Source organism: Lepidochelys olivacea, assembly GCF_965140295.1.
Source record: "Lepidochelys olivacea isolate rLepOli2 genome assembly, chromosome: 15".
Taxonomy (NCBI): domain Eukaryota; kingdom Metazoa; phylum Chordata; order Testudines; family Cheloniidae; genus Lepidochelys; species Lepidochelys olivacea.
Window position 1 is genome coordinate 16,117,053 of NC_140425.1, and position 13,651 is coordinate 16,130,703.

At 49.0% G+C, this 13,651-nt stretch overlaps 1 pseudogene across 1 annotated transcript; it reads left to right on the plus strand.

Annotated features, from left to right (window-relative positions):
• The first annotated feature begins 2,051 nt into the window (after nucleotides 1-2,051).
• On the plus strand, nucleotides 2,052-6,804 carry LOC311531431 (immunoglobulin lambda constant 1 pseudogene; annotated as a pseudogene). The gene is made up of 3 exons: nucleotides 2,052-2,128; nucleotides 3,174-3,238; nucleotides 6,342-6,804. The product of its transcript is annotated as an immunoglobulin lambda constant 1 pseudogene (transcript).
• The last annotated feature ends 6,847 nt before the right edge of the window (nucleotides 6,805-13,651 follow it).

Genomic DNA, 13,651 nt, shown 5'->3' on the forward strand with positions numbered 1-13,651 from the left:
TATGTGCAGTTTGACCAACTGTGTAAATGAGTAGATTCAAGATGCTTTTCAAATGAAATCAAAACATTACTGATGATATGGATTCTCTGGAAACACTCAGGCCTTTGTTACTTCTGGGCTTTTGCACAATTTGAGCCTTGACAGGCCAGAGCAGACAATTTGTGTCCCATTAATTACCCCATAGTTGTCCTGGGGAATCAGTTTCATGTGAGACTGGATACTCGGAGGGGAGCTCCGGGGTCTGTCTCACCCTTCCCAGACAGCAGCATGCACCGTGTGTATAGCTGGGAATTTGCATCACAAAGACATTTATCATGGACCCCGAGCCGTGCTGGGCCACCAGCCAAAGGAGACCCTGATTCCCTGACAGTCCTGGGGCCAGGAAGGTAAAGGGATACGTTTGTATCACATCTGCCACGTATGTGTCAGATACCACCATGCTGTCGCCTCTCACAATACGGGTGACATGGATGGGTGGATGGATGGCCAGTCATGCACTGCCATCTCCTACAGAAGGGGTTAAGTGGAAAGGGAGCAGAGGGAGGCTGCGATATGGATGAGTTTGAAAGAATGAAGGGTTCTTAAACTTCACAAAGTATGTTTAATCTCCCCAGACCAACTGTCCCACCATTCCCCCCCTACACAAACAGGTCTGTACATGGTGGGAGGGTAAGAATTCCAGGATATGATCTGTGGAGCCCCAAGAGTGTGCAGTACACAGAGGAGACAAGGGCTCTCAGAAGTTTTCAGCAGCTCACACAGAACGTGTGTATGAGAGGGAGAACGAGCATGGGCCATGGAAATCGCTACTTGAATTCAGGGCGTGCGCTGATTTTAACACTACTTCATTGACAAAAAGACTCTGTTGCCTTGCACATGTAAACTACAATAGACTGATGAATGGACTGACAAGCTACATGAAGTATTTAAGGTGTTTTCAAAAGTGACTAACTCCATTAAAAGTCTAAGTTCAACTGAAAGTCAATAGGATTTAGAAGTGTAAGGGCCAGATTTAGAAGGCAATGAAATGAATGGGCGTTTGGCAGCTAGGTGCTTTTGAAAATCCCGCTAGGTGCCATCCTGTACATATAGGTGCCTAAATAGCCTTAACACTCCGGCCCAAAGTGCTGAAGTCCCTTCTGACAAGGGGACTTCAGCACTTTTGCCAGCGGCTCAGGCCTCCCCTCCCTACCCAGGGAATTCTCACAGCGTCTGAGCCTGAGCCACTGAAGTCACAGGAGCTTCCCCACCAACTCCAGTAGGTGCCGGATCAAGTGTCAAACACAGCATGTGAGCCTTGGCTTCAACTAGGGCCCATTAATGAGGAAATTAGGCTGGTACCATTCACGCCCCTGGCCGTGCTGAGCTGACACACACCAGGCACTAAGGGGGGTTGTATTTACAGTCAGAGGGAGGGTCCAGGGCCCCGGTTAAATTCACGAGAAACTAGCTGAGCATGGACACAGCTCACAGCCTAGACGTTTACTGGCCCTGCCTTTGGCGAGAGGGGCACCACACGCCCACACTCTGCTGGGCAGCAGGCACCAGTGCGGCTCCCCTAAGGTGAGGGGAAGGGAATAGCCCAGCAATGGTGGGAGTCTCATGGCAGCTCTGTCCAGGGAGACAGCGCTGGGATTTACTGCTGAGAACAGCTGGGAAATACAGAGCAAATGGCTGTCGTTGCTGGCAATGCGTTAATTTCTAAAGGCAACTGGAGGCTCCCACGAGGAAAGTGCTGATCTCTGCTGTGCACTGCACATGGGCAGATACCAGCCTGGCCTTGTATTGGTGCCAACAGGGTCTGGGGCATTTTCCAGCATATGTCAGCTGTGCGATGGACACGGCTTTTACTAACACCAAAGGTTCTGAGCATCTTGTTTGACTCTGGGCTTCCAGCAATGCCTGCACCTGACCCACTGCTGGGATTCAGACAGAGCGTGGTGGCCATTGGTTTCATGGCCATTGGATCTTGAGCCCTTCCTCAGGCACGTCCAATGTGGAGACTTCACCAGCCCCCTGCATGGCTCAGCTGAGAGCGAACACAGGACGTCATGACGCAGCTTCTGGCAGAAGGGCTGTGCTCAGTGAGTCAGAGCGACCCCCTGGACGATCTGAAGATCCCAATCAGGTACGTTAGGACAATGGGGGAGGAGACTTCCTAGCTTCTCACGGACAGGTGCAGGGAGTGCGCTATTCAGAGAGTAGACGAGGACAGCACGTGGTTTGGATCACACCCGATCCACGCGTGTGCAGCCCCTGGCATGTCTGATCTGTCTCTTCGCTGACACTTATTGGTGGGTCACCGGGACATGCTGTACATTAATTAGGTCGAGAAGGATGCTGGTGCTCCCAGGCGTGTGGGGTTCCTGACATGTGCTTTCTAAGTTTGGTTATCGCATCCGTAACATACACGACAGCTCGTGCGCCTCATTCTTTCCCCGACATAATTCCACCAAAGTCAATATAATGGCACCAGTAATGAATGCGGCCCAGTATTGGCCTGTCCTGGCCAAATGGCAGTGGAGGGACCAACACGCAGTCCAGTTGTGTACATGCCCTCCAGCACCCAGAGCTGTTCTCCACGGGCTCCAGGCACAGCAGCACAGACACGCATGCAGATCCACACCCGGTGCGGGGGTTGGAGAAGCGCTGTAGTGGTGGGACCCAGCATGGTACCAGAGCACAGAGCTCCTTTGGTTCCCTCTAGGTACCATCACGCCCCCATCACTGTAGTGCCTGAGCATCTCTGGGACACGACAGAACTTATCCTTACACCACCCTCGGAGGCACGGAAGTGCTGCCCCATTTTACAGACGGGGAATGGAGGCACAGAGAGGGTGTCACTTGCTCAAAGATACAAAGTCAGTGGCAGAGCCAGGACATGAACGCCGCTCTCCTGACTCCCAATCCACTGCCTTAACGACAAGCCCATCTTCTGCTCTCTTATGGGGGCTGTCTGCGGGGACCAGGATTTGGCCTTATTCTGAGTTCTCCCAAGGAATACTCCATTGCTTCACTTCCCAGTGGATCTTCACTCCTCCAATTGTACAATGAGTTTCTCCGGAAAGGATAAACCTGCACTCCCATGGGGTGCCAGTGGAGATTGCCCCGTACCTCTTTTTCCCCCCTCACGGGCAGTGGAGGTGACCTCTCCCTGCCATCGACTGGGACAGGTTTTTGTACAGCCGTGTGTCACTGTGGTGGATCTTCGGTGGAGGAACCCAGCTGACCGTCCTTGGTAAGTCACTGAATTGCTCTCAAATTTTCCTCCTCCTGGCTGTATGGTACATTTTCCATGGTTTTTTTTCCTGCTTTCTTTGCCTTCATCATGGGCTCGGGACTCCTCTCACTTTATATATGGACCTTTACACTGTCTTGGGAAGAAAGTTTAGTCTCTCTGGATAGTCATAGCAGGTGTACATGGCCCATGTTGGATTTTCTTTTCTTTTCCCGCTCAAGAGAAGTTTGAATTTGACCATGAAAGCTATTGAGATTCTGCCACTGGGTCCCCACTTACGATGACCTAGTTTTAGCCCCTTCAGGAAAAGATTTTCCCTCTTTTTCTTTTCGGGTATGAACTATTTCTCATTAGCACCGGGTGCTAGTCAGTGTATGAAAGAAACCCCGGGTCAGCTTCTCTGGTGCCGTGCAATGCCCTAGCTCCATTGTCCGCAATAGACCTCCACCAGCACTCACCCCAGGATCCTGCAGACAGGTGTCCAATCCCGTGACATCTCATCTGCTATAAAAATCCTTGCTCCCTGGTGATTTAAAATTGGATTTGTTGGGGGCCGTTGGAAGGGAATGCTTAGGAATGAGAGCTGGGCAGAAAATATGGTTTTCTTCTGTGAATAATTTCAGAAAAAGCAAAACAAAAAAATCATTTTCATCTCAATGGGCCCAAAATCCCAAACAAGCATTTTCAGCTGAAAACCGAGAATGCTTCAATTATTGAGAGGTTTTGGCTTAAGATTTCCACTTTTTCCATTTTCGGATTTTCAACAAAAAAAATGATTTTTTTTTGAGAAAAGCAGATACTTGCCACAAAAATATTCATTCAGTGGAAAACCAATTTTCCACTGAAAATGGTTTTGATGGTCATTTTCAACCAACCCTATTGTAGCATTGCTCAGTTGGAGCTAGACAAGGGACTGATCAAATTCTAAAAATAGATGGCCAGCTCCCCACATGGTGTAAATCCACGTAGCTTCCTTGCGAGCAATGGACTACACTGATTTACGCTTACCCTGAGTGAGTCTAATTGCACTGACTGACTTACTCCTGACACTGAAGATCTGCTCCATTGTACCTTGGAGAAAATTGGATTTCAGTTTGGCTATGCAACCCAAACCCACCCAAAACCTTTCAGATATGCAAGATATTAGTTAAATGGGGTGGGGTGGGAGCAGCCTGCAGGGGGAAGGGATTTAAAGAGGTTGCACTAACTGTGCACTAGCAAGGTTGCTGGCCAGTCTGAAAGGCTGGACGGCTTCATAGAGGCTGGATTGTGTGTCTGCCAAGCTCAGAGCTCAGTGATCAGGATGCTGGCTGGACCAGCCGGCTTCACTTACAGAACAGCCTAGGGGACATAGTGGACCTGGCTTAGCCAGGGCTCAGTAAGTCAGGGCTGACAGTATTAGCTCAAATACCATTCTTGGCTGCTTTGACCTACATAAAGCGTGAAATAATTAGGGCCCAGACTGCGGGAGCCCTACTCATGCCGAGTAGCACATTGCTTTTCATACAGTCGCACTAATGTAATGGGACCGACCGCCTATGGAGTAAGGTGCAACCTGGCGCGAGGACGGGCATCCCAATTTGGCCCCAGCACCAAGGCTGCTGCTGCAGAAATGTTACTAAGGGTTTAAAAATTCCCCAAACTTTTGCGTCCCTTCTTAAGCAGGTAGTGCCTTCAATGTCCCCCCGTCTCTATGCAGTTACACAGCATAGTACCAGGTTAGGGCCCAGGGGAATCTACTCTGCCCCCACCATGAAATCAACCCTCAGTGTGGTAGTTTGCAAGGTCCCTTTTCCTCTGGTCTTGAGCCCCAATCTAGCAAAACACTCAGATGCACACTGGATCGGGCCCTGAAGCAGGGATTGGTCCCATAAAAGAGTCTGTACTTTACAGCTGCTGAACACAAGCTTGCTTGGTAACTAGGCTGTTCAGCAACAGGAACAGGCAACCAGGCTGTGGTAGGAGATTGTTTGTCACCCAGGTGTTAAGCAGAAGATCTGACCCTTAGCAGAGAGACCTACAGACCCAGACAGACAATGATGATTCAACAATGGGTTTATCGACCCACTTGGCAGAATAGAGAATTTATCCCTGCTATGGAATTCCATAGGATGGTTCACAAACAAACTCCCCCCCCCCCACCTCAAAACTACAGAATTTTATACTACTTTCTATAAAACACTATTTAATGCATGTAGCTCTCCCATCCTATGCTTTGGATCCTACTGTTTTGTTTTTTTTCTAATTATCTGTTATAGCATTTTTTTCATTTGGAAATATGTGGGTTACCCCACATTCCTCTGTGACTCTAGTGAAGCAGCCCCCAAGGCCTGAACAGGCAAATTAAACTCTAAGCTTAGACCCTAAGAAATAGCCCCATTCTCAGATAGTCTGTTCTTGAGAAATGAGAGAGAGTGTTTTCACCATGGAAATATCTTCCTACTTAATTCAATGAGTAGCACCTTCCTCTGCACTAAATGGCACCATTTGAGAAGGAAGGTGCTACTCAATGTGAGGAAAGGTATCAAAATCTTGCACTTAATAGGGAGGAATTCTCTGCAAACTGCCGAGGTTGCTAGCTGTTCAGAAGTCGTATTTCCCTTTCTCTGAGCAACAATGAATGAAAAGGTGAGCTTGGAAACAATCCTGATAATACTTCGCACTTCTACAGCACCTTCCACCAAGTGTTTCAGCGCTTTAGAAATATGTAAAAAACCATAAACCTTGAGAAAAAGCCTGCGTGCGCTGAGGTCAGTGATGTGACCCCCTTCCATAGCCTGAGAGGTAAGTGACTTCATCAGGTTCACTAAGGAAGCCTGGGGCAGAACTAGGAATGGACCCCAAGTGTCCAGATTCCCAGTCCTGTGCCTTAACCACAAGAACACCTTACATCCCAGATCATTACCCTGCCCATGGTGCTTGTGAGAAGTTGGATTTGTTACACTGCAGAGATCTGTTTTAGAGTAACAGCCGTGTTAGTCTGTATTCGCAAAAAAAAAAAGGAGTACTTGTGGCACCTTTGCAGAGATCTGGAATTTCTTACATTCTGCACTGGGAGTCTCTGGATTTGGGTTTTCTAACACTGAATCTCCTTGTTTTGTAGGTCAGCCAAAGGCATCTCCTACCGTGCACCTCTTCCCTCCATCCTCGGAAGAGATCAAAACAAAGAGCAAAGCCACACTTGTCTGTCTGCTGGGCAGCTTTTACCCAGGCTCAGTCCAAGTCACTTGGAAAGCTGACGGCCAGCAGATCTCCACTGGAGTGGAGACGACCAAGCCATCCAAACAGAGTGACAACAAGTTCATGGCCAGCAGTTACCTGTCTCTGGATGCATCAAAGTGGAAGACTCATGAGACCTACACCTGCCAGGTGACACACGATGGGAAGAACTTCGAGAAGTCCCTGAAGAGCTCAGAGTGTTCTTAACCCTCTGACCACAGGGGGCTCAGCTGGTTCCCGAGTCAGTCTGTAGGGGGTTCCCCAAGGGAACCAGGATCTGTCTGTAGCATTCCCATAATGCTGATTTCCAGCAAAACTCCTTCCTCTTTAAGGTGGGAGATTTTACCAATCCATATGACACCTGTCTTTATTCCCACGTCCCCACTGCTCTCACCCCCCTGCATTCCCTAGAACTGTCCTTCCTGCTTTAGTCTCTGATGCAGCCTTGTTACGATATTAATAAAATCGGAAAAATTTGACTATCGCTGTGACTCTGAAGGGTTTAACTTCTTCTGTCCCTTTTACATCTTGTGTATTAATTGCAATATTCACATAATCTTCCAATAAAATAAACTTACCTTTTATCAGCCAATATGGTTTTCTTTTTAGTAGGGATCTCGTTGGCTTTGGGGTTTCAGACAAGCTAAGGGAGAAGTAACGCTGAGTGACGTGTAATATCATGGAGATCAGGGGAGGGGGAGAGATGTCACAGAGGGATCATTACCCAAGCTGTGATTGTTCTCCCCTAACACGGGTCACTCTGGCTCTCAGCCAGCCTTCTGGGAGGGGTGACAATTGCTGCTGCACAAATCTCTCTGCAGAGCACACGTTGTGTTAGGGAATCACTGGGGATCATGGGCTGCATGAGAGCTTAATGCAACCCCCGTGGCTCTGCAGCCAGCCCTGCTTGTTCTGGGATCCTGGCAGCTCCCAACAGACCAGCAGGGCTAGGCTGGCTCAATGCTCAGCTGGGTCACTAGCCCTGCAGAGACCAGTCTGCTCTGTGAGTTAGTATTGAGTCACACTCTGCCCTCGCAGGGGGCAGATTCCGGCTCCCGTTTTCTCCCTTTAGTCATTCTTCAAGAAGCCTCATTAGAGTCAGTCAATGGGCTATTGGCTGAACAGCTCAGGACTCAGGGGAATAAGCGTCCAAATCTGGCCCATAGAGTGAGGGGCACGACACTGCTGCAGGTTGGTCCCTGGGTTAGGCTATAAATAGAGCTCCTGGCTACTTCTGGTCAGTAGAGACCCAACGGACCTCTTTGGAAGAGTTCCATTGGGCAGGATATTAAACACCAACTTGGGGGACAGCTCCCTACGCACCCAACCTGCCCTCCCAGCAGGGGCAGCTGTACATGGAAATCTGCCTGAATTAAACAAGTGCTGCTGGCCACTGAGACACACCTGCTGTGTTTCAGCCAGAGGGGAAGGCAGTGACCTTTATGTGCAGTTTGACCAACTGTGTAAATGAGTAGATTCAAGATGCTTTTCAAATGAAATCAAAACATTACTGATGATATGGATTCTCTGGAAACACTCAGGCCTTTGTTACTTCTGGGCTTTTGCACAATTTGAGCCTTGACAGGCCAGAGCAGACAATTTGTGTCCCATTAATTACCCCATAGTTGTCCTGGGGAATCAGTTTCATGTGAGATTGGATACTCGGAGGGGAGCTCCGGGGTCTGTCTCACCCTTCCCAGACAGCAGCATGCACCGTGTGTATAGCTGGGAATTTGCATCACAAAGACATTTATCATGGACCCCGAGCTGTGCTGGGCCACCAGCCAAAGGAGACCCTGATTCCCTGACAGTCCTGGGGCCAGGGAGGTAAAGGGATACGTTTGTATCACATATGCCACGTATGTGTCAGATACCACCATGCTGTCACCTCTCACAATACGGGTGACATGGATGGGTGGATGGATGGCCAGTCATGCACTGCCATCTCCTACAGAAGGGGTTAAGTGGAAAGGGAGCAGAGGGAGGCTGCGATATGGTTGAGTTTGAAAGAATGAAGGGTTCTTAAACTTCACAAAGTATGTTTAACGTCCCCAGACCAACTGTCCCACCATTCCCCCCCTACACAAACAGGTCTGTACATGGTGGGAGGGTAAGAATTCCAGGTTATGATTTGTGGAGCCCCAAGAGTGTGCAGTACACAGAGGAGACAAGGGCTCTCAGAAGTTTTCAGCAGCTCACACAGAACGTGTGTATGAGAGGGAGAACGAGCATGGGCCATGGAGTTCGCTACTCGAATTCAGGGTGTGCGCTGATTTTAACACTACTTCATTGACAAAAAGGCTCTGTTGCCTTGCACATGTAAACTACAATAGACTGATGAATGGACTGAAAAGCTACATGAAGTATTTAAGGGGTTTTCAAAAGTGACTAACTCCATTAAAAGTCTAAGTTCAACTGAAAGTCAATAGGATTTAGCAGTGTAAGGGCCAGATTTAAAAGGCAATGAAATGAATGGGCGTTTGGCAGCTAGGTGCTTTTGAAAATCCCGCTAGGTGCCATCCTGTACATATAGGTGCTTAAATAGCTTTAACACTCCGGCCCAAAGTGCTGAAGTCACTTCTAACAAGGGGACTTCAGCACTTTTGCCAGCGGCTCAGGCCTCCCCTCCCTACCCAGGGAATTCTCACAGCGTCTGAGCCTGAGCCACTGAAGTCACAGGAGCTTCCCCACCAACTTCAGTAAGTGTCTGTTAGTGTGTCAAACACAGCACGTGAACCTCCTTGGCTTCAACTGCGGCCCATTAATGAGGAAATTAGGCTGGTACCATTCACGCCCCTGGCCGTGCTGAGCTGACACACACCAGGCACTAAGGGGGGGTTCGTGTTTACAGTCAGAGGGAGGGTCCAGGGCCCTGGTTTAATTCACGAGAAACCAGCTGAGCATGGACACAGCTCACAGCCTAGACGTTTACTGGCCCTGCCTTTGGCGAGAGGGGCACCACACGCCCACACTCTGCTGGGCAGCAGGCACCAGTGCGGCTCCCCTAAGGTGAGGGGAAGGGAATAGCCCAGCAATGGTGGGAGTCTCATGGCAGCTCCGTCCAGGGAGACAGCGCTGGGATTTACTGCTGAGAACAGCTAGGAAATACAGAGCAAATGGCTGTCGTTGGGGGCACTGTGTTAATTTCTGAAGGCAACTGGGGGCTCCCTTCAGGAAAGTGCTGATCTCTGCTGTGCACTGTACATGGGCGAATACCAGCCTGGCCTTGTATTGGTGCCAACAGGGTCTGGGGCATTTTCCAGCATATGTCAGCTGTGCGATGGACACGGCTTTTACTAACACCAAAGGTTCTGAGCATCTTGCTTGACTCTGGGCTTCCAGCAATGCCTGCACCTGACCCACTGCTGGGGTTCAGACAGAGCGTGGTGGTCATCGGTTTCATGGCACATGTATCTTCAGCCCTTCCTCAGGCATGTCCAATGTGGAGACTTCACCAGCCCCCTGCATGGCTCAGCTGAGAGCGAACACAGGACGTCATGACGCAGCTTCTGGCAGAAGGGCTGTGCCCAGTGAGTCAGAGCAACCCCCTGGACGATCTGAAGATCCCGATCAGGTACGTTCGGACAATAGGGGAGGGGATGTCTTAGCTTCTCACGGACAGGTGCAGGGAGGCTGCGCTATTCAGAGAGTAGACGAGGACAGCACGTGGTTTGGATCACACCCGATCCACGCGTGTGCAGCCCCTGGCATGTCTGATCTGTCTCTTCGCTGACACTTATTGGTGGGTCACCGGGACATGCTGTATATTAATTAGGTCGAGAAGGATGCTGATGCTCCCAGGCGTGTGGGGTTCCTGACACGTGCTTTCTAAGTTTGGTTATCGCATCCGTAACATACACGACAGCTCGTGCGCCTCATTCTTTCCCCGACGTAATTCCACCAAAGTCAATACAATGGCACCAGTGATGAATGCGGCCCAGTATTGGCCTGTCCTGGCCAAATGGCAGTGGAGGGACCAACACGCAGTCCAGTTGTGTACATGCCCTCCAGCACCCAGACCCGTTCTCCACGGGCTCCAGGCACAGCAGCACAGATCCACAGCCGGTGCGGGGGTTGGAGGAGCGCTGTAGTGGTGGGACCCAGCACGGTACCAGAGCACAGAGCTCCTTTGGTTCCCTCTAGGTACCATCACGCCCCCATCACTGTAGTGCCTGAGCATCTCTGGGACACGACAGAACTTATCCTTACACCACCCTCGGAGGCACGGAAGTGCTGCCCCCATTTTACAGACGGGGAATGGAGGCACAGAGAGGGTGTCACTTGCTCAAAGATACAAAGTCAGTGGCAGAGCCAGGACATGAACGCCGCTCTCCTGACTCCCAATCCACTGCCTTAACGACAAGCCCATCTTCTGCTCTCTTATGGGGGCTGTCTGCGGGGACCAGGATTTGGCCTTATTCTGAGTTCTCCCAAGGAATACTCCATTGCTTCACTTCCCAGTGGATCTTCACTCCTCCGATTGTACAATGAGTTTCTCCAGAAAGGATAAACCTGCACTCCCATGGGGTGCCAGTGGAGATTGCCCCGTACCTCTTTTTCCCCCCTCACGGGCAGTGGAGGTGACCTCTCCCTGCCATCGACTCGGACAGGTTTTTGTACAGCCGTGTGTCACTGTGGGGGGTCTTCGGTGGAGGAACCCAGTTGACCGTCCTTGGTAAGTCACTGAATTACTCTCAAACTTTCCTCCTCCTGGCTGTATGGTACGTTTTCCATGGTTTTTTTCCTGCTTTCTTTGTCTTCATCTTGGGCTTGGGACTCCTCTCACTTTATATATGGGCTTTCACACTGTGTTGGGAAGAACGTCTAGTCTCTCTGGATAGTCATAGCAGGTGTACATGGCCCATGTTGGATTTTCTTTTCTTTTCCCACTCAAGAGAAGTTTGAATTTGACCATGAAACCTATTGAGATTCTGCCACAGGGTCCCCACTTACGATGACCTAGTTTTAGCCCCTTCAGGAAAAGATTTTCCCTCTTTTTCTTTTCGGGTATGAACTATTTCTCATTAGCACCGGGTGCTAGTTAGTGTATGAAAGAAACCCCGGGTCAGCTTCTCCGGTGCCGTGCAATGCCCTAGCTCCATTGTCCGCAATAGACCTCCACCAGCACTCACCCCAGGATCCTGCAGACAGGTGTCCAATCCCGTGACATCTCATGTGCTATAAAAATCCTTGCTCCCTGGTGATTTAAAATTGGATTTGTCAGGGGCCGTTGGAAGGAAATGCTTAGGAATGAGAGCTGGGCAGAAAATATGGTTTTCTTCTGTGAATAATTTCAGGAAACGCAAAACAAAAAAATCATTTTCATCTCAATGGACCCAAAATCCCAAACAAGCATTTTCAGCTGAAAACAGAAAATACTTAAGCTAATGACATTTTTCGTCTTAAGATTTATATTTTTTCCATTTTGGGATTTTCAACCAAAAAACAAAACAAAAAAATAACAAAAAAAATTTTTCCAAGGCAAGCAGACACTTCCCACAAAAATTTTCATTCAGTTGAAAATCAAATTTTCCACTGAAAATAGTTTTCATGGGTCATTTTCAACCAGCCCCATTTGTCACACTGCTCATTTACCGCTAGACAAGTGACTGATCAAATTTTAAAAATCGAAGGCCAGCTCCCCATTTGGTGTAAATCCATGTAGCTTCCTTGCTAGCAAGGGACTACACTGATTTACGCTTACTCTGAGGAGTCTAATTGCACTGACTGACTTACAATGGAACGGATCTTCAGTGTCAGGAGTACCTTGGATGACTATAGCTACCACTGAATATTCAGCTTGGAAATGCAACACAAATCCACCCAAAACTTTTAGTTATGCAAGATGTTAGTTAAACGTGATGGGGCTGGAGCAGCCTGCAGGGGGAGCGGGCTTTAAAGAGGTTGCACTAAACGTGTCCCTCAAGCCTGGAGCACACTAACGAGGTTGCTGGCCAGTCTGAAAGGATAGGCGGCTTCGTAGAGGCTGGATTCTGCCAGCTCAGAGATCAGGATGCTGGCTGGACCAGCCGGCTTCACTTACAGAACAGCCTTGGGGACCTGATGGACCTGGCTTAGCCGGGGCTCGGTAAGTCAGGGCTAACAGTATTAGCTCAAATACCATCCTTGGCTGCTTTGACCTACATAAAGCGTGAAATAATGAGGGCCCAGACTGCGGGAGCCCTACTCATGCCGAGTAGCACATTGCTTTTCATACAGTCCCACTAAAGTAATAGGACTGACCGCCTGTGGAGTAAGGTGCAACCTGGCGTGAGGACGGGCATCCCAATTTGGCCCCAGCACCAAGGCTGCTGCTGCAGAAATGTTACTAAGTTTAAAAATTCCCCAAACTTTTGCATCCCTTCTTAAGCAGGTAGTGCCTTCATTGTGCCCCCCCCCCCCCCGTCTCTATGCAGTTACACAGCACAGCACCAGGCTAGGGCCCAGGGGAATCTACACCATGAAATCAACCCTCAGTGTGGTAGTTTGCAAGGTCCCTTTTCTTCTGGTCTTGGGCCCCAATCTAGCAAAGCACTTTCAGATGCACACTGGATCGGGCCCTGTAGCAGGGACTGGTCCCATAAGGACTCTGTACTTTACAGCTGCTGAAGACATTTCAGCAACAAGCTCACTTGGTAACTAGGCTGTTCAGCAACAGGAACAGGCAACAATGGTTTGGTAGGAGATTGTTCGTCACACCCAGGTGTTAATCAGAAGATCTGACCCTTAGCAGAGAGGCCTACCAACCCAGACAGACAATGATGATTCAACAATGGGTTTATTGACCCACTTGGTAGAATAGAGAATTTATCCCTGCTATGGAATTCCATAGGATGCTTCACAAACAAACTCCCTCTCTCCCAAAACTGTACAGAATTTTATACTACTTTCTATAAAAGACTATTTAATGTATGTAGCTCTCTTGTCCTATGCTTTGGATCCTAGTGATTTCTTTGTAATTATGAAATATTTTTTCCAGTAGAAAAAAATGTGGATTACCCCCGTTTCCTCTGTGTCTCGAGTGAAGCAGCCCCCAAGGCCTGAACAGACAAGTTAAACTCTAAGCTTAGACCCAAAGAAATATCCCCCAAATAATACACAGAATGTAGTCCAAGGAAGATACTTAGATGCTGGTTTAATGCTTTATATTCCAAAGATGAAGCACAAGGCAGAATGAACACTGTCTTTCCTCTG